Below are 25,316 nucleotides of genomic sequence, written 5' to 3'. Positions count from 1 at the left end.
GGTGGTATTTAAAGGCCACCAGCTTGACTGATATGATTCAGTATAAGTATATAGAGGAGGGCCAAGGTTGAGAATCAAAATCCTCACAAACATAACAATAAAGATGGGAAGGTATGCATATGAAAGGAGTTGTCTAAGAGTAAGAGAAGAATCCAGAGAGAGTCATAGCAGGGAAATCACTGGAGAAGACTTTATAGAAAGGAGTGGTCTACACTTTCAAAAGCAGAGAACGTTGGGGTGGATTTGTTTATTCTAGCAACATCAGTGACTAAGTGAAAGACAGCTCATCCAAGAGATGAAGAGAAAGTCAAACAAAGAGTGAATGCAAGAGGACGAAGCATTACCAGGAGAGTATAGCTGTATTGAAATAGGCTTGCTTGTTAAAGGGAGGCCAGAGTTGGACCAAGAGGCTGAGAAGTGATGCAGGTTCAAGGAAATGTTTTTGGGAGACGTGAATATATTTATGGATGCAGGGGAGAAATTTGCTATTTAAGAACCTTGGGAGAAATGGAAAAATTGGTGCAGCTATGTCCTATAACAGCAACAACATTAGAGAAGATATATTTCTTGCTCTCCACACCCAGTCTCCTAATTTCTTTGCATTTAGTCTTTATGACAATCCTAGAAAGCAGATATTTTATTATTTCTCTTTGTATTATTACTCGAGCTGCCTTGCTGAGAATAGACTGCAGGGGACCCAGATTAGACGGGAGACAGAAAGCTTTGCATTAAGTGCAGGTTCAAGATGATGGTGAGTTGAATGAGGGACAAGTGGTGAGAAGAGGTTGGATTTGAAATGATTTTTGAAGGTAGAGCCACTTGCATCATTGATAGATCAAAATTGGGTTGTGAGGAGAGAAATAAAATATGGCTCCAATCGTTTAGGTCTGAATAACTGGACAGATGGAGTTGTTATTTACTGAGATGAAGAACTATGGGAAAGTAGTTTGGGGTGGAGAAAGATAAGATGTGAGGTTTTTAATATGCTAAGTTTGAGATGCCTATTAAAAGCTCAAATGGAGATGGCGAGTAGGCAACTGGATATACAAATCAAGAATTGGGGTGAGAAGTTTAGGCTGAAGATATAAATGTGGGAGCCATCAGTGTAAAGGTAATATTTAAGATTGTGAGACCAGATAAGATCACCAAACGAGTTAGCCTGGATGGAGAAGAGGTGAGGTCTAAAAATTGAGCCCTGGGGTAAAGAAGATGAGAAGGAACCAGAAAAAAAAAACAGATTGAGGAGGACCAGGCATCCAGGTAGGAAGTTAGCAAAAAGAGTAGTTTCTGGGAACAAAGTGAAGAAAGTATTTCAAAGAGGAGGAGTATATTAACTGTTTGAAAAGCCTAAATTCAAATATGAAGAGGATTGAGAAATGACCAGTGGATTGAGCAGTGGTCAATTACTAAATTGAAGGGGAGTCTCAATGTCTCCATTCTGTTGGCTGATTATACTTCCAAAATAGTAGAAAAAAGACTACATTCAGCTCTGTGGAAGTGCTTTTTTTTCTCATGTGAGTCAGAAACTTTAGTTGGTTCATTAATCAGAAGAGTTGTTGTTTGCTAATCTTTTGATGTAGATCCAGAGTTTTTCTTTGCATAGAAATAACTTGCCTAAAAGCAAATATTTGAGTTTCTGTTTCCTTAAATCATGGAAGAACTTGAAGACACTTAAAGCCATCAGAGTGCAGAATATGTCTAGATTTTTACAATCCCATCAAAATCTTCTATAATTGTATTGCCCACACCTATTTCAGCAGGAAAAAAAAAAGGCAAATCACTGTTATCAATTCTTTCCAAAATATTCAATTTAGTTTTCATTGAAACAACTCTGTTTTTCTACTCATATTTTGTCAATTTATAAAACGATAAGTACAACATGAGCATACAGGTTCAAAAACAAACACAATTCTCTTTTAATGAGACTGGGGTGGTAAAGGAGAACTAGAGACTAGCTGTTTGTGGCCTGAGCATGCCATGAGTATCAGCCAGCATGATTAATAGCAGGGTGGGTAGAACATTGTTAATAACAAGAGAAGGAAAATGGAATTTATTTAGGAGATAGTCTACTAAATTTTATTCACTTATAATTTATGCATTGACATTCTGATTTATAAAAATTAAAATAAATTAGCAACAATAATTTTATTGTCGTTGTCCTCCTGTTATCTCATGAAACCTAAATTCAATCTTCTTACAAAACCCAAGATTTTCCACCACTTCTCCACCATAGAAAACCTCCCACATGCCAGACATCTACCCTTGGAACACTTGGCTATTGTACTTTTCAGTTATAATTTCTAGATCATTAGATAATTTCCAGTCTCCTCTCTCTTATTCCACATTCTAAGTGTTAGCTTCTGGAATGCAAGGTCTAGGCTGGGTTTTTTTCATAGTGACCACAAAGACATGGTCTAATTTATGAGTATATATTTTGTTATGAATGTTTGTTATAAAAAAAAAAACTAACAAATGTCCACATACATTTTATGCTTTATAGCGTACCAAATACTCACACTCAGCTTATTTATTAATCCAACAAATAATAATTGAACAGTTCTGTGTGCCCAGTATGATTCTCTACACAGTTAGAGAGCTCAGAGAAGGCCTCTCAGAGAAGGTGATATTTACACTGAAATCTAAATGTAAGAAACAAGCATACTTGGGACAGAGAGAGGAAGCATTCTTCAGATTCCACAGTGGGAATGAATGAAGCATGTCAAAGACACAGGAACAAAACATATTGAGTGATGGGAGAGTAGGAAGAAGTGAGAACGGGTAGAGGAAGGGGACGTAGGTCCAGGTAGGCCCTGGTAAAAATTTCTACTTTATTCTAAGGGAAACGAAGAGCCTTTGAAGAGTTTTAAGGGAGGGAATGACATATTCAGATTTATGTTTAAAAATTCATCCTGGATCCTGATTGGAGAATGTGATTGAAGCTGGAAGATCAGTTGGCAAGCTAATGTGCATTAATATCACAGACATTATGTTGAAAAAAAGAAGCCACACACAAAAGAGTACATGCTGTGCTATACATTGATTTCTATACATTGCTTATATACAATATTTTATACATTGAGTTGTGTGGGGTTTACCAGTAGTCCAGGCAGGAGAGGATGGTGGCTGGACTAGTGTGGCAGTGGTGGTGAAGAAGAGGCCTTTAGTGTGTCTGATCCTTGTTACAAACTGTTAAAAGAGAGGGAGGAGTGAGATTACTCTCTATGTTATATAGATAAGGAAACCAAGTCAGTAGAACCAAATGCCTTGTCCAAAATCACAGAACTAGTTGCAATGGATGAAGGTCTCAAATTCAGATTATTCTACTTATTTTATTAATTAAGAAAGGTTCATGTATATACATTTATACAAAAGACTTTTGCTCAACAATAAAAGAGAGAAGAATGACTGGTAGTGCAACACTGTGGATCAGTCTCACAGACATTACATTGAGTAAAAGAAGCCAGACGTAAACAGTGCGTATTATATGAAGTTCTATAACAGGCAAAACAAATCTATGGTCTACGGTGACAGAGTAATAAAAGTGATTATCTCTTTGTGGATTCAGGGAAATTGACTTTAAACGGGCATGAGAGAACTATTTGGGGTGATGGGAATGTTCTATATCTTGATCTGTGTGTGGGTTACATGGGTATATATATTTTCCAAAACGCATTGAACTGAATTCTTAGGAAAAAAAAGTTCAAAATACATAAATGATTTCCTAAGTATATAGGGTCAAAATAAGACAGTGCTGGAATGAAAATCCAAGTTTTCTGAAGTCAGGTCGTACACTCTTTCCCTAAAGCCATAGATCTTGGGCCTGGAACCACTATAGAATCCTACATTCTGACCTCTAGTCAAGTGTTGTGACATAACTAGTAACCAGGCTAACCCTCTTCTGTTTGGAGACATAGTTAATAAAGTCTAGAACTCAAAGATATGTTCCACATTGGCAATATGAATATCTTTCTAGAACAAGAGAACCTACACTAAATGTTGGAGAAATTTTTAGGACAACAGAATGATTCTAAGTCCTGAACTGTGTGAGAATACTGCTCTTCTAGGAAAAGCTCTCAAGATCCAGAATAAGACAAAAAAACCAAGATAGCTTAAACTAAGTCCTGTAAAAAGACTGGGTTAGCTTATCAGAATTTAGAGTCACTCTAATGACATCCTTGACAATGGTGTCCACATGATTGATACTGCTGAGCTGATAATGGGACACAATGTCCTTAGAGGAATGGCATTTGGTAAAATGCAATATCTTCTGACTAACAGTTCATTTTTTATAAGATTCTATTCATGGACTGCATAGTTATACAATCCCATTAGTCTGCCAGTAATCATTTCTAAGTCTGTCTATATTCTATAATTTTCAAGGCCTGGATTTGCACACATGAAAACAAAAGGTTAAATTTGTATAGCATTTTGGTTTACAAAGCATCTGGGACTTGAATCATGAGACAACCAGGAGAATATGAGAGGTGGTGGGTTCTTTACCTTCTCTATATTTCCTTGGTGAGCTGGAGCCATGGTGGAGGGACGGGTCCTCAGAGGTCCCAGCTCAAATGATACTTGAAGAACTTAAGGGATGGAGAAAATCAAAGAGGCTGGCTTTGAGGGTGATGTTTTTGTAGGCATATAAGTTCTCTAATACTAGGATTTTGTTATTCCTTGTGAACTAGTTTGCACGTGATAATGTCACATCTCACCTTAGAATACATTAGAGAGTAGTCTCAACAGAGGTAGGAGCATCCTAGAAGCATGAAGTATATTCTTACATTGTGCTGAGATATTTGCCTTATGCACAACATTCCAAACCAGGGAGCTCCTGCTGACTTTAAAAAAGGATGCATAGGAAGGTGGAAACAGAGGAGGATTAATGAATTGTTAGACAGAGAGTATCCAAATTACCAGAAAAAGCACATTGGACAGAACCAGAAAACTAGGTCTTGTTCTGGTTCTAGTTCTTCAAGTTACTCTACTCAGCATGGCAATTCATTTTACTACTCTGTATTAGTTTACTTAGAGTGTCATAACAAAATACCACAAATTGGGTGGCTTAAACAACAGAAATTTATTATCTCATAGTTCTGGAGGCCAGAGGTTCAAAAGCAAGATGTCAGCAGAGTTGGTTCCTTCTTTTTTTAAAGTTATAATTTTATTTTTTTCCCAACGTTATTGAGGCATGATTGACAAATAAAAATTGTATATATTTAAGGTGTACGACATGATGTTTTGATATACACATACATTGTGAAGTGATTACCATAATCAAATTAATTAACATTTCCATCAGCTCACATAGTTGTCATTTGTGTGTGTGTGTGTACAGTGAGAACACCTAACATCTACTCTCTTAGCAAATTTCAAGTATATAATACAGTATTGTTAACTATAGTCACCACACTGTACATGAGCTCTCCAGAACGTATTCATACTGCATAACTAACCCTTGTACTCTTTCACCGAAATCTCTACATATCCCCACTCCCCACCCCCTGGAAACCACTTTTCTACTATCTGCTTCTATAAGTTTGACTTCTTTAGATTCCACATGTAAGTGAGATCACACAGTGTTCGTTTTACTGTGTCTGGCTTATTTCACTTAGCATAATGTTCTCTAGGTTCATCCATGTTGTCACAAGTGACAGAATTTCCTCGTTTTTTAAGGCTGAATAATATTCCATTGTATACATATACCACATTTTCTTTACCCATTTATCTGTTGATGGATATTTAGGTTTTCTCTATATCTTGGCAATTGCGAATAATGCTGCAACGAACATGGGAGTGCAGATATCTCTTCAAGATACTGAATTAATTTCCTTGAATATATACCCAGAAGTGGGATGACTGGATCATATGGTAGTTCTATTTTTAAATTTTTGAAGAATCTCCATACTGTTTTCCATAATGGCTGTACCAATTTACATTCCCACCAATGGTGTACAAAGATTCCCTTTTCTCCACATCCTCACCAACATTTGTGATCTCTGTCTTTTTGATAATAGTCATCCTAAGAGGTCTGAGGTGATGTCTTACTGGGGTTTTAATTTTTGTTTCCCTGACAATTAGTGATGTTGAGCACCTTTTCATACACCTGTTATCCATTTGCATATTTTTCTTTTGAGAAATCTTGATTCAGGTCCTTTGCCCATTTTTTAATCTGGTTATGTGTTTTCTTGCTGTTGAGTTGTTTGAGTTCCTTATATTTTGAATATTAACCCTTATTGGAGGTATGGTTTTCAAATATTTTCTCCCATTCTTAGGTTGTCTCTTTGCTCTGTTCATTGTTTCCTTTGCTATGCAGAAGCTTTTTAGTTTGATGCAATCCCTCTTGTCTAGTTTTGCTTTTGGTGCCTGTGCTTTTAGGATCATATCCAAAAAATCATTGCCTAGACCAACATCAAGAAGCTTTATCCCTATGTTTTCTTTTAGTGGTTTTATAGTTTCAGGTGTTATGTTTAAGTCTCCAATCCATTTTGAGTTGATTTTGTATATGGTGTGAGATAAGGATCCAATTTCATTCTTCTGCATAAGAATATCCAGTTTTCACAGCACCTTTTATTGAAGAGACTATCCTTTCTCCATTTTGTGTTCTTGGCTCCCTTGTTAAAGATCAGTTGACCATAAATGCATGGATTTATTTCTAGGCTCTCAATTCTGTTCCATTGGTCTATGTCTTTGTTTTTAGGCCAGTGCCATATGGTATTGATTACTGTAGCTCGTAATATATTTTGAAATGAGGAAGTGTAATGCTTATAACTTTGTTCTCCTTGCTCAAGCTTGCTTTGTCTATTAGGTGTATTTTGTGGTCACATGAATTGTAGGAGTTTTTCTATTTCTTTGAAAAGTGCCATTGAAATTTTGATATGAATTGCATTGAATCTGTGGATCATTTTGGGTAGTATGGACATTTTAACAATATTAATTCTTCCAATTCATGAACATGGGATATCTTTCCATTTACGTATGTCTATTTCAATTTTTTTCATCAAGGTTTTATAGTTTTCTGTGTACAGTTCTTTCAGTTTCTTGGTCAAATCTATTCCTAATTATTTTATTCTTCTTGATGCTATTGTAAACGGAATTTTCTTAATTTATTTTTGAAATAGTTTTTGTTAGTGTATAGAAACACAACTGATTTTTGTGTGTTAATTTTGTATTCTACAACTTTACTAAATTCATTTATTAGTTCTAACAATTTTTCAGTAGAAACTTTAGAGTTTTCTATATATAGGAAATAAATATCTGCAAACAAAGACAATTCTACTTCTTCCTTTCTAATTTGGGTGCCTTTTATTTATTTTTCTTGCCTATTGCTCTGGCTAGGACTTCCAATACTACGTTGAACAGTGGCAAGAGTGGATATCCTTGTCTGTTTTCTGATCATGTAGGAAAAGCTTTTAGCCTTTCACCATTGAGTATAATGTTAGCTGTGGGCTGTCATATATGGTCCCTATTATGATGAGGTAAATTCCTTCCTTCTACACCTAATTTGTTAACCATTTTTATCATGAAAGGGTGTTGAATTTTGTCAAATGCTTTTTCTTCATCTATTGAGATGATCATATAGGATTTTCATCCATCATTCTGTTGTTGTGGTGTATCACATTTATTGATTTGCATATGTTGAACTATCCTTGCATCCCAGGGATAAATGCCACTTGAGGATGGTGTAAAATCCTTTTAATGTGCTGTTAAATTTGATTTACTGGTATTTTGTTAAGGGTTTTTATGTCTATGTTCATCAGGGATATTGGCCTGTAATTTTCTTTACTTACAGTGTCCTTATCTGGCTTTGGTATCAGGATAATGCTGGCCTCATAAAATGAGTTTGGGGGTGTTTCCTACTGTTCAAATTTTTGGAAGAGTTTGAGAAGAATGGATTAATTCTATTTCTTCATGATTCAGTCTTGGCAGGTTGTATGTTTCTAGGAATTTATCCATTTCTTCTAAGTTTTCCACTTGGATCCCAAAGATCCCATTAAGGCATTTTTGTGTACAGATTGTGTCAAATATTTGTGTCGGTGGGGGAACGTGGCCTGGGGACCTCCTAGTCCACCATCTTGCTGATATCACTAGGGTCAGTTCCTTCTGTGGGCTGAGAGGGAAGGACTTATTCCAGGCCTTTCTCCTTGCCTTGTAGATGGCCATCTTCTCTACATGTCTCCTCACATTGCCTTCTCTCTATGCACATCTGTGTCCAAATTTCTCCTTTTTATAAGGATATCATTAATATGGATTAGCTCCCACCTTAATGACCTCATTTTAACTTGATTACCTCTGTAAAGACCGTATCTCCAAATAAAGTTACCTTGTTAGGTAGTGGGGATTAGGACTCCAATATTTCAGTTTGGGGAAACACAATTCAACCCATAGTATATTTTGATCATTTCTTCTTAAAAGCAGGTATATTTACCTCACATGCTTATTTAAAAGTTCAAAATCAGTTGATGTATGCTAAAGCACTTAGTAAGCTGAATATTTCTATATATAAAAATAAGGCAGTAAAATTAATGAGAGATATCTACATAGATTTACGTAATAATAAGAGTTCTCTCTTTACTGAGAACAACCATGTACTCATCACAGTTCTAAATACATTAAATCATTAATCTTTAAAATCCAATATGAATATAGATGGTAGTATTATCCTCATTTTCAAGATGAGGAAACTGAAGTACAACAAGTTTGAGCAACCTACTAAGAACACACAGCTTGTAGGTGGCATGACAACTTGCAAGCCACTCTGTCACAGGTCAGACCCTACAGGCTTAATCCCACCTACCCAATACAATTGCTAGCAACAGAATTAATTTTAAATTTCCAGAATGGTGATTGTTACAAAAATAAAAATAGATGTTAAAGAATAAAATAGAAATGATTTCTGTAGACGACTAGGTAAATGGAAAAATAGTTGACTATGTGGACATATGGTAGTTAGGTAAATATAATATGTAGTGTTATTATGTAGTACTGTATATAGAGAAATAGGTTAAAATAGATGTGTAGAGAAAATGATTTACTTTAATTTTTCTTTTTTTTTTTTTTTTTTTTTTTTAACCTCTCAGAGCCCATTGCATTTATTTGTAAAAATGATGCCACCCATCTTGTAGGATACTCACAAGGAATACACGAAATAGAGGATTTGACTGTATCTGGCACAGTTCCTGACTGCATAAAATATAAATGACATAGCATCTATATTAGAGGATGCTTTTTTTTTTTTTTTTAATTGCAGTAACATTGGTTTATAACATTGCAAAAATTTCAGGTGTACATCATTGTACTTCTATTTCTGCATGGACTACATCATGTTCACCACCAAAATACTAATTACAACCCATCACCACACACATGTACCGAATTATCCCTTTCACCCTCCACCCTCCCCTCTTCCCCTCTGGTAACCACCAATCCAATCTCTGTCTCTATGTGTTTGTTTATTGTTGTTATTATCTACTACTTAATGAAGGAAATCATACGGTATTTGACCTTCTCCCTCTGACTTATTTCACTTTGCATTATACCCTCAATGTCCATCCATGTTGTCACAAATGGCTGGATTTCGTCGTTTCTTATGGCTGAGTAGTATTCCATTGTGTATATATACCACAGCTTCTTTATCCATTCGTCCCTTGATGGGCACTTAGGTTGCTTCCAAGTCTTGGCTATTGTGAATAAGGCTGCAATGAACACAGGGGTGCATGTACCTTTGCAAATTGGTGTTTTCAAGTTCTTTGGATAAATACCCAACAGTGGAATAGCTGGATCATATGGTAGTTCTATCCTTGATTTTTTGAGGAATCTCCATACTGTTTCCATAGTGGCTGCACCAGTTTGCACTCCCACAAGCAGTGTATGAGAGTTCCCTTCTCTCCACATCCTCTCCAACACATGTTGTTTCCTGTCTTGTTAATTATAGCCATTCTGACAGGCGTGAGGTGATATCTCATTGTAGTTTTGATTTGCATTTCCCTGATAGTGATTTTGAACATCTTTTCATGTGTCTGTTGGCCATCTGTATATCTTCTTTGGAGAAATGTCTGTTCAGGTCTTTTGCCCATTTTTTAATTGGGTTGGTAGTTTTTTTGTTGTTGAGATGCATGAGTTCTTTATATATTTTGGAGATTAAGCCCTTATCAGATGTATGGTTTGCAAATATCTTCTCCCAATTGTTAGGTTGTCTTTTCGTTTTGTTGATGGTTTCCTTTGCTGTGCAGAAGCTTTTTAGTTTGATGTAGTCCCATTTGTTTATTTTTTCTATTGTTTCTCTTGCCCGGTCAGATGTGGTGTTTGAAAAGATGTTGCTAAGACCGATGTCGAAGAGCATACTGCCTATGTTTTCTTCTAGAACTTTCACAGTTTCAGGTCTTACATTCAAGTCTTTAATCCATTTGGAGTTAATTTTTGTGTATGGTGTAAGGTAAGGATCTACTTTCATTTTTTTGCATGTGGCTATCCAGTTTTCCCAACACCATTTGTTGAAGAGACTTTCTTTTCCCCATTGTATGTTCTTGGCTCCTTTGTCAAAGATTAGCTGTCCATAGATGTGTGGGTTTATTTCTGGGCTTTTGATTCTATTCCATTGATCTGTGTGTCTGTTTTTGTGCCAGTACCATGCTGTTTTGGTTACTATAGCTTTGTAGTATATTTTGATATCAGGGAGTGTGATACCTCCAGCTTTGTTCTTTTTTCTCAGGATTCCTTTAGCTATTCGGGGTCTTTTGTTGTTCCATATGAATTTTAGGATTCTTTGTTCTATTTCTGTGAAAAATGTTGTTGGAACTTTGATAGGGATTGCATTGAATCTATAGATGGCTTTAGGAAGTATGGACATCTTAACTATGTTAATTCTTCCAATCCAAGAGCACGGAATATCTTTCCATTTCTTTGTGTCTTCTTCAATTTCTTTCAGAAATGTTTTATAGTTTTCGTGTACAGATCTTTCACCTCTTTGGTTAAATTTATTCCTAGGTATTTTATTCTTTTTGTTGCAATTGTAAATGGGATGGTATTCTTAATTTCTCTTTCTGCTACTTCGTTGTTAGTGTACAGAAATGCAACTGATTTTTGTATGTTGATTTTGTATCCTGCAACTTTCCCATATTCGTTTATTACTTCTAAAAGTTTTCTGGTGGATTCTTTAGGGTTTTCTATATATAAAATCATGTCATCTGCAAATAGTGACAGTTTCACTTCTTCCTTTCCAATTTGGATCCCTTTTATTTCTTTCTCTTGCCTGATTGCTCTGGCTAGGACTTCCAATACTATGTTAAATAGGAGTGGTGACAGTGGGCATCCTTGTCTGGTTCCTGTTCTTAGAGGGATAGCTTTCAGTTTTTCACCATTGAGGATGATATTAGCTGTGGGTTTCTCATATATGGTCTTTATTATGTTGAGGTACTTTCCTTCTATACCCATTTTATTCAGAGTTTTTATCATAAATGGATGCTGTATCTTGTCAAATGCTTTCTCTGCATCTATTGAGATGATCATGTGATTTTTGTTCTTCATTTTATTAATGTGGTGTATTACGTTGATTGATTTGCGAATGTTAAACCATCCCTGCATCCCTGGAATAAATCCCACTTGATCATGGTGTATAATCTTTTTAACGTATTGTTGTATGCGATTTGCTAGTATTTTGTTGAGGATTTTCGCATCGATGTTCATCAGTGATATTGGCCTATAATTTTCTTTTTTTGTGTTGTCTTTGTCTGGTTTTGGTATCAGGGTAATGTCAGCTTCGTAGAATGAGTTAGGGAGCTTCCCTCCCTCCTCAATTTTTTGGAAGAGTTTGAGAAGGATAGGTATTAAGTCTTCTTTGAATGTTTGGTAGAATTCCCCAGGGAAGCCGTCTGGTCCTGGACTTTTATTTTTGGGGAGGTTTTTGATTACTGTTTCGATCTCCTTACTGGTGATTGGTCTATTCAAATTCTCCACTTCTTCTTGATCCAGTTTTGGAAGGTTGTATGATTGTAAGAATTTATCCATTTCTTCCAGATTGTCGAATTGGTTGGCATATAGTTTTTCATAGTATTCTCTTATAATCTTTTGTATTTCTGAGGTGTCTGTTGTAACCTCTCCTCTTTCATTTCTGATTTTACTTATTTGTGCCTTCTCTCTTTTTTTTCTTGGTGAGTCTAGCTAAAGGTTTGTCTATTTTGTTGATCTTTTCAAAGAACCAGCTCTTGGTTTTATTAATTTTTCTATTGTTTTTTGGTCTCTATTTCATTTATTTCTGCTCTGATTTTTATTATTTCCCTTCTTCTACTGATTTTGGGCTTTGTTTGTTCTTCTTTTTCCAGTTCCTTTAGGTGCATTTTTAGATTGTTTATTTGAGATTTTTCTTGTTTGTTGAGATAGGCCTGTATCGCTATAAACTTCCCTCTTAGAACCGCTTTTGCTGTATCCCATAAATTCTGGCATGTCGTATTTTCATTTTCATTTGTCTCCAGGTATTTTTTGATTTCTTCTTTGATTTCTTCGTTAACCCAGTCGTTGTTCAGTAGCATTTTGTTTAATCTCCATGTATTTGTGGCTTTTCTGATTTTCTTCCTATAGTTGATTTCTAGTTTCATACCGTTGTGGTCAGAAAAGATGCTTGGTATTATTTCAATCTTCTTAAATTTATGGAGACTTGTTTTGTGGCCTAATATGTGATCAATCTTGGAGAATGTTCCATGTGCATTTGAAAAGAACATGTATTCTTCGGTTTTTGGATGGAATGCTCTGTATATATCTACTAGGTCCATCTGTTCTAAGGTGTCGTTTAAGGCCAATGTTTCCTTCTTGATCTTCTGTTTGGATGATCTATCTGTTGGTGTAAGTGGAGTGTTAAAGTCCCCTACTATTATTGTGTTACTGTCTATTTCTGTTTTTATGTCTGTTAATAATTGCTTTATATATTTAGGTGCACCTACATTGGGTGCGTAGATATTTACAAGTGTTATATCCTCTTGTTGGATTGTTCCCTTGATCATTATGTAATGCCCTTCTTTGTCTCTTTTTACAGTTTTTGTTTTAAAGTCTATTTTGTCTGATATGAGTACTGCTACCCCAGCTTTCTTTTCATTGCCATTTGCGTGGAGTATCTTTTTCCATCCCTTCACTTTCAGTTTGTGAGTGTCTTTAGGTCTGAAGTGTGTCTCTTGTATGCAGCATATATATGGGTCTTGTTTTTTTATCCAGTCAGCCACCCTATGCCTTTTAATTGGGGCATTTAGTCCATTGACGTTTAAAGTAGCTATTGATAAGTATGTACTTACTGCCATTTTTAACTTTTTATTTTTTTCCTCAGTGTTTAAGTAGTCCTTCTCTGTTCCTTACTTCTTCTATACAGAATTGATGGTCACTTTAGTTTGACCTCTGTCTGAAAGCTGTACTCTTTAACTACCCTCCTCCCTCCTTTTATGTTTTTGATATCATATCTAACCTCTTTTTTGTGCATTTGTATCCATTATGTTCTAATCGTGGAAATAGATAATTTTTCCTATTTGTGGTCTTCTCTTTTCCCCTTAAATCAGTCCCTTTAACATTTCTTGTAACACTGGTTTCTTGGTGACAAACTCCTTTAATTTTTGCTTATCTGGGAAAATTTTGATCTCTCCTTCCATTTTGAACGATAACCTTGCCGGGTAGAGTATTCTTGGCTGTAAGTTTTTTCCTTTTAGCACTTTAAATATATCGTGCCATTCTCTTCTAGCCTGTAAGGTTTCTGCAGAGAAGTCAGCTGATAGCCTTATGGGGTTTCCTTTGTATGTAACTTGACATTCTCTTGCGGCTTTTAGGATTCTCTCTTTATCTTTAATTCTGGACATTTTGATTATGATGTGTCTTGGTGTGGGCCTCTTTGGGTTTATCTTGTTTGGGGCTCTCTGTGCCTCCTGTACCTGGATGTCTGTTTCCTTCCTTAAGTTAGGGAAGTTTTCATCTATTATTTCTTGAAATAGATTCTCTGCCCCCTTGTCTCGCTCTTCTCCTTCCGGGACACCTATAACACGGATGTTAGTGCGCTTGATGTTGTCCCAGAGGTCCCTTAGACTGTCCTCACTCTTTTTAATTCTTTTCTCTTTTACCTGTTCACCTTGGGTAATTTCTTCTAGTCTTTCTTCCAGCTCACTGATCCGTTCTTCTGTATCCTCTACTCTGCTTTTGAGTCCCTCTAATGAGTTTTTCATTTCCAGTATTGTATTCTTCATTTCTGATTGGTTCTTTTATATCTTCCATTTCTTTGTTGACATTCTCACTGAGTTCATCTATTCTTCTCCCCAGATCAGTGAGCATCCTTAACACTCTTAGTTTGAACTCTCTGTCAGGTAGGTTGCTCATTTCTGTTTCACTTAGTTCCTTTTCTGGGGTTTTGTCCTGTTCCCTTACTTGGAATGTATTCTTTTGCCTCCTCATTTTGCCTCTTTCCCTGTGCTTGTGTCTACGTATTAGGTAGGTCAGCTACGTCTCCTGCTCTTGGATAGGTGACCTTATGTAAGTGATGGCTTAGGAGGCTTCCAGTGTGCTTCCCTCAGTTCTCAATGTTCCAGGGGTGGCCCCTATGTGGGCTACGTGTGTCCTTCTATTGTGGCCTGTTAGCTCTCCCTATAGGCGCCCAGGGAGGCTGAGTTATGCTCCTGGCCAGCTGTTGTAATGCTCAGCTGCTTGTAGTTGTTGTGGGCCCTTCAGTCTCTTTATCAGGTGTGGGGAGCCCCAGCACAGTTGGCTGTAAGTTCTAATACCACATCTGTGTTGCAGTATTTCTTTTAAGTGAGTAGGCCCCCAGTGTGGCAGGTTGTTAGGCTCCGGGCCTTAGAATTGCTGTAAACCTCTAGCCTATTAGGTCTCTTGTCAGCTCTCTGAGGATTGCAGCTGGGTGGGGTTGGCCTCAGGCACAGGAGCACCCAATTGTTTCAGTCTTTGGAAGGTGGGGCAAACCTCCTATGTGGGTCTTTGAGAAGCACAAGTCTTCTGCAGCTGACAAGCCCTGCTGCCCAGAGGTCCACACACACAGTCAACACAGTCCTGCCCCGTGTGAGTGCCCCGACCTCCCCAAGCTGACCCAGTCTCTCCACGGCGGGAGCCCCACACACTCCGCCACCACCCCACACTCTCCACCCGCTCCTTGTGCACACCCTGCCCCGCTCAAGTCAGCTCAGTTGCCAGGCTGCAGAAAATCCAGTCACCAATCTATGCAGGCCCACACGTTGCCTGAGGGCTTGTTGTTAGGTGGGGCCAGTCTCTAGGGTGGGCTGCCTGCCTTGGCTGAGCTGGATTAAATCGGTGCTCTAGCGGGTGGAGCAGACCCTGGGCTAGCAGGTCTCAGGGAAAACTCCAATGGCGTCTGTGTCAGCACGCTCACACCAGGCCACAACAATGGCCGCCGCCAATGTCCCAGTCCCTGGAGAGGTCTCACCCCTCACCGAGATGCACTCAGGGCCTATTAGGTGAGTCTCTTATCACCAAAGCAGTGTGCACCTTTCTTTCTGGTGATTTTAGGATGCTTTCTGGTGCGGGTGGGTTTGTGCGTGGGCCCTTTAAGAGCCAGTTTTAGTTTCTTTGTGAACCGGGTTTTCTGGGGGGGCTACCCAATGCTTTAGTAGCAGGCAAAGTCAGATATTATGGCGCTGGTGTCGATTGTGCTGGGTCCACGAAATGCCCACAGCGGGGCGCCTCGGCTCAGGGCCCCGCGCCTCCAGGGAGGCTGCGTACCTGTGAGCTGCTCCCGGCGGCCGGCCGTGACGCTGGCGGCTTGTGAAGGCGGCGTTTTTCCTCTCCGGAAGGGAGTCTCTGCCTCCTCCACCCCAGTTAGGATTGTCCGTTGTTGCAGGAGTTCCTCTCATCCAGTTTTCAGTTCTGTCTCAGGGGTAATTTTTCCACGAGTAGTTGTAAATTGGCTGTGTCCACGGGAGGAGGTGAGTTCAGAGTCTGCCTATGCCGCCATCTTGACTCCGCCCCTCCTAATTTTTCTTGTAGTGGAATTCCAATTAAAGCAGCAAAGTAGCAGGTTAAAGAGCACAGTCTTTTTTCCTGATTTCAAGTCTCGACTACACCATTTATTAACTTTGGGACTGTGGTCATATTACTTTTTGTACCTCAGTTTCCTCATTTTAAAAAATGGGTATAGTAAAAGGACTACTTTCTAAAGTTGTTATGGAAATCAAACATACTAATATTTGTAAAATACTCAGGAAAAATAATCGACATAAAGTGAGCTACAGACTAAAGGAGGGTAATTCCAGAACAGAAATAAGAAATTGAACCCAAAGAAACCCTATCTCTAAGGTCCACCCCACAGCTTGACCAAAGGATAACTGGGAGAGAGTTAATATAGCAGATTAGTAACAGTATTTTTAACCGACAAATCAACTGGGGACTTTCTAAAGAGAAGGGAAACTAAAATTATTTCAGGACCTACTATGTGCAGGATTTTTATATACTAAATATATGCTACCTCATCCCTCAGCGGTTCAAAAGGCATAAACTGTTAATAAACCTATTTTAGGGAGGATTAAATTGAGCCTTGCCCAGGGGTATACAGTCTTTGACTCAAGTGCAACCCCAGGTCTATTTTACCCCAAGGCCTATGTTACATTCCACTAGACCAAGCAAAGTGAAAAATCAGCAACATATCCCTTTCTTTGCATCTCTTCTTTGAATCCCTAAGAGTGGATACTAATACTCCCAAAGCACTTGAATTGATCCTGTACATTGCCAAGCGATTAAATTATGTTATTGAGTGGAAAATAATAATTTCCTTCTCCAAAGAGATGGCATCTTACAATTTCTCTGACAGCTTTTTCTCCTTTACCTAATGAGCTATCAATGGAAACTACCCAGAGAAGCCTATAACTGCAGGTTTCTGATCAATCTATTTTCTCTGGATACTGTTTGATGGTGACAAAATGGTCCATGGGGACAGTTTTGCAATAGATGTTTTCAACAATGATAGGAACACAGAGCTAAACAGAGTATCGAGAAACATTTAATGCAGCAGAGACATCTGGTCTTGTTTTGCAGCAGAATTAGCATACGATTATCATATGGTTATGAGTATTATCTCAGAAATGATTAGAACCCATAAGGATATCTCTGACTGCAGAGGTGGGGAGGGAACCCTGGTGAAGGGAAAGGAGACTTCATCCTCACAGTTTAATTTTAGAGAATAAAGTGTTTGTGCACCCTAACCTAACCTTAATGTACTCCATCTATCCCAAGGCACAGGAGCATTTAGGGAAAGGATGGAGAGAGGCAGAAGGAGTTGAGGCACCTTGCTCTGAATCAGAGAAACCATAGGTAAATGTTCCAGACTGATGGCTCAAGGGAAAACACATATTTTCATGCAAGGGGCAATTCTGTAGGGGTACTACATACGCCCATGAATGAGCAAAGGGAATCCCAAACACATGAGTAGCTAAAGGAAGAGGGCTCACAGATGCCTGGGAAATGCCAGGCAATACTGAGTTGTAGTCACAACTTGGTCCCTGTAAAACCCCAGGCAAAGTCCATCTCCTCTCTGCTGGAGCTTCTTGGTCTCATTTGCAAAGCACAGGGCTCAGAAGAGATAGACTCCCAGGACTCAGCCACTTCTAACATTGCTGCCTGTTGTGGCTTGGCTAAGAAAGCTTCAGAATCCAAAAGGGCTTTTTTGGTTTGGCTGTTCATAGCTAAATTTCCTCAAAAGCAGAGAATCATTATTTTTCTTGGGTCTTTCAAAATTTAAGTCTAGTTCCATATACAGTCAGCCCTTTGTATCTGTGGGTTCTGCATCCGCAGATTCAACCAACCATAGATGGAAAGGCCTGCAATGGTTGGGTCTGTACTGAACATGTACAGACTTTTTTCTTGTCATTATTCCCTAAACAATACAGTCTAACAACTATTTACATAGCATTTGCATTGTGTTAGGTATTATAAGTAATCTAGAAATGATTTGGACTATGTGGGAGGATGTGAATAGGTTGTATACAAATACTACACCATTTTATATACAGACTTGAGCATCTAAGGATTTTGGTATCCCCAGGGGTCCTGGAACCAATCCCCCTTGGATACCAAGGGAGGACTGTATCTAGATACATCCTAGCATTTATTTGACTGAACAAAAAAACCCAAAAGAACTTGGTATCAAAAATTCTAAGTTCCAAGCCCAGATAAAAGTACTATAAGCACATTACTCAATCTTTCCTAGCCTCAGTTTACTCATCTGTAAAAGGTGATGGTGAAATCTGTCCCCCTACCAAATAGTGGGGAAAGGGAAGATCATTAGTGTTATCTTCCTACTTGCACACCATTATGTGCCAAGGGTGTAATGTTCATCATCTCATTTGATTCTCACCACACCCAATGAAGTAAGTGTTACCTCTCCCAACTTTCAGATAAAGAAATTGAGAACCAGGAGTAGCTTGTTAACACAGTGAGCGTGGAGCTAGGATTCCTGGTCATCGGTAGGTGATTCCAATGTTCAGGATCTTCTCCAACATAACAATCTTCATCAGGGATGCTCAACAAAGTGAAATGAGCTAATAAGGGTGACAGTCCTTTGTACATCATGAATGTGCTTCTGATATTCCATGTAGTGAGCATAGGAGCATGGTCTTTGGGGTCAGACTGGCCTGAGCGCCTCTGCCATTTACAAATGCTATCCTTGGACAAGGGCTTAAAGTCACATTAGCCTCAGCTTTACTGTGTTTAAATTGGAGAAATTAGTATGTTTTTTAACACACGGTTTTATTTAAAGGATTATGATAGGGAGAGTTTCCATTATCTTGGTCTCCTCATTTCCATATGGAGGGAGTTTTGCTAAAGTTTTATTCTGGGCTTCCATCTGACCCTCCACTCTTTGTCCCAGTGAGGGGTGACTTCTCTGATTGAGTGAATGTGGGAGAAGAAATTGGGCAGCTCAATCCTCTCTCTTTCTCTTTCTCTCTATTTTTCTCTCTTACCAAAGAAACCAGCCTTTCTCCTCAGCCACAGGGTACGTGGACAGCCCAGGCTCAACCCCTGCAGGAAGAGCTCAGTTGACCAGCTGAGCCAGTGCCTGAAGGACCAAGTCTAGCGAGTTCAGGGGTGAAGTATTTAGGAATCCCATCATGGCTAGAGGGCTAGAGCTGTGTCCTTAATTCAGTCTTATAGATAATAAAACTGACATTAAACCAATCAAAAGATAATAAGACTCCCTCTGTCTGTTTTCCGTGTTTTTTTTTTTTTTCTTATTTGGTTCCAAACTGGTAGACAAGAATATATTTACTACACCCTTCCCACAGCCTCAACACATTAAATAAGTTAATACATGAAAAGCATCAATCATAGTGTCTAGAGCATTATCAGTATCAATGAATGTTAAGTATAACTATCAGGCTTGCCTATGTGGCTCCTAGGATTACAGGCACCAGAGGAATTCCTGGAAGGGCAAGCAGAGTGTAGCCTGGGGAAGGGTTGGAGAATGGCTGCTCTATGGTTCGTCCATATAGTACGTGCTTTGCAAACTGAATCGACTATTATTTTCTAAGAATAATGCTACCAATTTGGTTACACATCAGAATCCAATGGCATCCCATCTACTCTGATTTTATTCTGAAGTTTAACTGCATGTCTTTAGATTTTGTATCTAAATGAAGCATAGTAACAGGCCTTTTCTTAATTTGATTGGCTTATATATGGCTGTAATTATTTCAAGAGCCTAGCACAATTACCTTAATAGATAGATCTAGGCAGGAATCAATTTTGGAGCTACTTGTGAAATAGAAGTGAGTACTTCCTGGGGTAGGATCTCTTTAAAGTTTGATACTTTAAAAAGCTACGATATAGAAAATTTAGGATCCCCAGTGAGTTTTATTCCGTCTCTTTATTCCTTATTAGAAATGGTACTGCATGACATTCTCTTACCTGCTCTATTTTCAATGCTGACATTGGCTTATTTTGATTGTCTGCGAAGTTCTGGGCCGTAAGCTGGCAGAACTTACTGGGATGAAGAGACATGCAAAAAGGAATTTGCTATAACCTATAGTTAGGGGAGGACCCAGGTTTTAGGGGGGGCATGAAGTTTGTACATTTGGGGGACCCTCTTTAGAAAAAGAACAGAAAATTGTGAATACAAAATGAGAGGGCCTGAAACTTATGCTTCATTAGCCTTACAGCGAACCCACCTCTGCCCACAGCCAAGGACTGTGTGCATGACCCAGTGGCTGCCTCCAATCATCCCTTTTATTACCTCCCCTGGGGCAGAAATGCTGGCCAGGAAGCATCTTCCAATCAGAACTATCTTCTTTCATTTGATGTACGAAGGGGAGCTCTTTCTCCAATCTCTAATAGAAACACTAAACAGCGGGTAAGCACAATTCTATCTAAAGAGAGGTTTCATAGGACCTTTGCAAATGCTGTATATGTTCCCTTCGCTTGTTGCAATATGCATAATGTATCTTTTGGGAATATAAATTCAGTGTCTTAGAGTATGTGACTCGGGATCAGTGTTCTCAGTTACCAGTTGCCAAATAAAAAACAAATCTAGCATATAACTAAGTGAAAGAAGCCTATCTGAAATGGCTATATACTTTATGATTTCAGCAATGACATTCTGGAAAAGGCAAAATTATAGAGACAGTAAAAGAATCAATGGTTGTTAGCGGTTAGGAAGGAGGGAAAGATAAATAGAAGCTGCACAGACGATTTTTAGGACAGTGAAACTACTCTCTATGATACAACAATGGTGGACATATGTCGTTACACATTTGTCGAAACCCATAGAACGTACAAACCAAGAGTGAACCCTAATGTAAACTATGGACTTTGAGTGATAATGGTCTGTCAACCTAGGTACATCAATTGTAACAAATGTACCATTCTGATGGGGGATGTTGATAGTAGGGGAGGATGTGCCTATGTGGGGACAAGGGATAGATGGGAACTCTCCATACTTTCTGCTGAATTTTGTGTGAACCTAAAACTGCTCTAAAAAATAAAGTCTACCTAAATCAAAAACAAATCCAGACTTATGTAAGTAGTGACTTCATTTGAAGGGATTATCGCAAGAGGGAGAAAGGGGCTATTGCAATTAGGGAGAACTGTCTGACTATACATCAGCAAGCATCTCAAACCTCAGGCAGAAAAGGGTTTTTTTTTTTATTTGGAGGAGTGAACAAGGCTAGAAAGAACCCAGTGTGGGGAAATGAGGTACACAGGTGGCGGTGATCTGATTGGATAATAGATCCGAGAATGTTTTACCCTGAGGCCAGCCTATTTCTGGGAGGGGCTGTTAAGGAGCAGCTGTGCACTGGCTCAGACTGAGAATGGATCAAATTTCAAGAGTCTGAGGGGAAGGTAAAAAGCTTAACCAAAACTTGATCAAGTCAGGTTAATGGACATGTTGTCCCCATTGATCAGCAGGGACAGTTTAGCTAATTATTTATAAAGCAAAGAATGGGACTTGGCGGATCTCTGTCTGGTCTCATCACAGGCAAACAATGAGGGCATCCCTGAGTCTTATCTAACTCATTTGGGGAAGGATGATTCTTTACAATAAGCCATTTCCCAGAACACCAAAGGATGGGGGGATTTCTTAATCCTTCCTGTTTTCCAGGAACACAGGGCTCACGTAAAATAAAAAATTGTCATGATCTAGTTGTTTGCCGTGAGAAGGAACAATTTTCACACACAGATGTCAAACAGTCCCCGACCCATAAAATGGGAGATTTTCCGAGGGTCTTCTGTATGGAATCCCTGCTCCATTTCAGGGATTGAGTCTTCATAACTAAGTCTTAGTTTCGTCATCTATAAAATTCGGCTAATAATATTCACTCCGCCGGCAAGTCATGAGGATTAAATGAGGTGATGCAGAGTCACGTATTGGTGGTGTGTGCAACAGGTTATTTCTCCTCTTCTCATTACTTCCATCTACTGAGCAATTTGCCAGTAGCATCCAGATCTGCCACCGGGTAACGATCTGATATGTAAACTGATGGCTTCCAACTGATGGAGGGATTGCCCCTGTTTGTGGTAGCAAAATATATGTATGTTGTGTGAATGATGTAGTTTTCATGAGCTGGAACATTTGTGCTTAAGGTTCTCTGTATGCTTCACTTTCATCCTTGGTTAATCTCCATGAGGCAAAAGGAAGAGTAAAGGAAAGGTAGCAGGAAGGGCAAGATCAAGGACTCAGGATGTCATGCCTTCATGTCGACTAGATGGAAAAGCATCTCTCAGAGAAACACCTCTATAAGCTACAAAGATTTGACAGAACAATCTCAAAGAGAATGCAGATACCAGCGAGCCTGAGGCTGACAAGTAGAAGAGCAAGTGAAAACTGTTTCTTTTAACCACTACTAGGAGATGCAGTAGAAGATGCAGATGTTTTGGGTTTTGGCACACTTGTTTTATTTTGGAAAACAGATCTTGGCCTAAGTGAGATAGTTTCAGGAACTCAATAAGGATTGTTCCTCTAACTCATCCGGAAGTTACACCAATGAGGGAAAAATTTGAACTAAAGTTCTAGAGAGAAGCTGACCCTAGCAAGAGTGTTATTTATCAGTCATTCTCACCATAGTAAGAAGTAATTTATTCAGATTGTTTTCTCCTTAATACCTAATATTTAGTTGAAATCAACCGTTCTTGGATAAAGTTGCTCAAAGAAACGTCAACATCTCCTTGTAACCAATAGTTTCCACATGCAGCTTCTTCTATCCAGGATCCAAACAAGCTTGTTGGAGCTCTCTCTACATTTTCATTCATGGAAATATGAAGAATAAGTGACCATACATCCTAGTTTGCCTGAGACAGTCCCATTCATGCCTATTGTTCTAGTGTCCTGTCTAGCTTAGCATTTGTCCCATAGTTTTCCTTTTAATTTGCATTGAAGTAAGTCAGGATGAGTTTGGTAGTCATCTACTTTGTTCTTCCAGCCTCTGCCATGGTCTCATCTGAGGGTGTGTGAAATGCATCTTCAGAGAACAGAGCTCTCACTCTCTTTTGCTTACCTTCTCCAGACTCAACATTATCAACATCTTCCTTCCAAGTACAATCAGGGTACTTGCTGGTAAAATTAAGTGCACTTGGAAAGGAGTGGCTGGGGGCAGCAAATTGCTTCTGGCTCCCCCTGGTGGAAGGAGAAATATTCAATGCCATTGCTCCTGCTAGTCACCTACTGTCCCAGCCAGTTGTGCCAGATCCTGTGTCAACACCTGTGACTTTGCAAAACCCTGTCTAAAGGATCAGTGGGAAACGTGGGCAATTATAGGTTAGGTGTGCTTGAAATGATGTGGGGAAAGGGGTCTGAGGAGATGGACAGTAGCCTAAATGTCTTGCTATAGTCATTTTGCTGTTTACTGTAGGATCTAAATCTACAAAAATTTATTAATTTTGTTGTTTATTAAGTTTTAAATTTTTTCAATAAAATATTTGGACAGAAATGAGTTTTTTAAAAAGTGTGCTACTGAAAAATTAAGGATTGAGTTTACATTTCTCAAGAGAGATGATGCCAAACTTGTAAACTTGTAACATACAACATGTTGGTTGACATTTACTTTTCATCATAGGGGCAATAGGCATATTGCAGACCATTTGAAAACCAGGATATTCAGATCTGCTGAAAAAAATGTCAGCATCTACTTCAAAAGATAGAAGTTATTTTAGGAAATCTCCGTTTGAATAAGGTGTATTTATATATCATTATAAAAAGCATGACTTTTCATTTAGATCAAATGGTTATATTTTCTATATTAATTTCACTTGTCTTCAATTCCATATTTTCTTGTGCACTCATGAAAACTGAAATTATGATTTTGTATGTGTTACTTTCATGAGCATGAGGGGAGCTTAGTAAACTAGGAAGTGTGTCAACTTTATATTAGTGTCATCAGAGGCCTCCGATAGAAAATCAATTCCAATAATTCCAACAATAATTTGATTCTTTTATCCAATCCATGGAATCAAAGTAAAGTGTTTGGAAGTGTATTCTCCCAAAAGTGAGATATTTTACATTATTATGAATGCTACTGCAAATTTAGTAAAAGAGTTCAATATTAAAGAGAACATTATATGGGGTTTTTTGGTAGTGACATGAATATGAATTTTGGTGGAGCCTAACCTTGTTGTATTAACAATATACTTGATTAAGAGACCTATGGGGAATTATTATTAATTTTCTGTGTGTGATAATGGTATTATGGTTATATTTTTTAAAAGAAACCTCTATCTTTTAAATTACACACTGAAATATTTATGAGTGAAAAGTTGTGGTGTCTGAGATTTGCTTCAAATTGACCAATGTTAGGATAAGGGAGCATGTATGGGTACAGATGAAACAGGAGTGGCTGTGAATTGATGGTGGTTGTAGGTAAGCTATGGATACATGGGGGCTTATTGAACTACTTTCTATATTTCTTTGAGTATTTGAAACTATTCATAGCAAAGAGGAAGGAGACAGAGAGACAGACTGACTGAAACAGAGAGAGAGAAAAACTGAACAGGTTTCAAAAGTCTTATGATTAAGCAGATGATGAATTAAAATATTCAACATTGCAGTGTGAAATCAGATTTTAGAAAGGTTGGACCCTTTGAAAAATAACTTAGGAATCATATCAAGTATTCTACAATAATATTAAACCTTTTTGTAAACAAGTCTTCTAAATTTGGTTGCATTTTGTTCAGAAGCAGTTGGAACTCTAAATATTCATTGGGGCTGGCCCGGTGGCGCAAGTGGTTATGTGCGCGTGCTCCGCTGTGACGGCCCGGGGTTCACCAGTTCGGATCCCGGGCGCGCACCAATGCACCACTTGGCAAGCCATGCTATGGCAGCATCCCATAAGTGGAGGAAGATGGGCACAGATGTTAGCCCAGGGCCAGTCTTCCTCAGCAAAATAGAGGCGGATTGGCATTGGATGTTAGCTCAGGGCTGGTCTTCATCATACAAAAATAAATAAATAAATAAATAAATAAATAAATAAATAAATATTCAAAATGCAGTGTCGGTTTCTTATGATTTTGCAAACTGTATTTAGGATAACCTGTATCTTAAATGTCTTGTATCATCATCGTCATTCACCTAATGATCATCATTCCTCATCATTAAGGACACTTGTAGTCCTTTGAACATCTCTGGCTGCATAAGAGGGGGAAGGGGCAGGCTTACTAGTTTGAACATGAGTGATGCAGGGAATTTCTTTTAGCCATATTCTGGAAATGTTTCCCAGAATCCTTTTGATGTAGTTGTTGTTCAGTTTCACCTGCTCCAACAGTGATTGAACTGAATAAAGTTTGTGCAAGAAAACATTATTAGTATTGTCATGATGATGGTTGTTGTTCTGTAGAAAACAAGTCTTTTT

The sequence above is a fragment of the Ceratotherium simum genome, chromosome 23 (genome assembly GCF_057802395.1).
Source record: "Ceratotherium simum simum isolate JZ-2026a chromosome 23, ASM5780239v1, whole genome shotgun sequence".
NCBI lineage: Eukaryota > Metazoa > Chordata > Mammalia > Perissodactyla > Rhinocerotidae > Ceratotherium > Ceratotherium simum.
The sequence above is the reverse complement of the archived record's forward strand: the minus strand, read 5'-3'. Positions refer to the sequence as shown.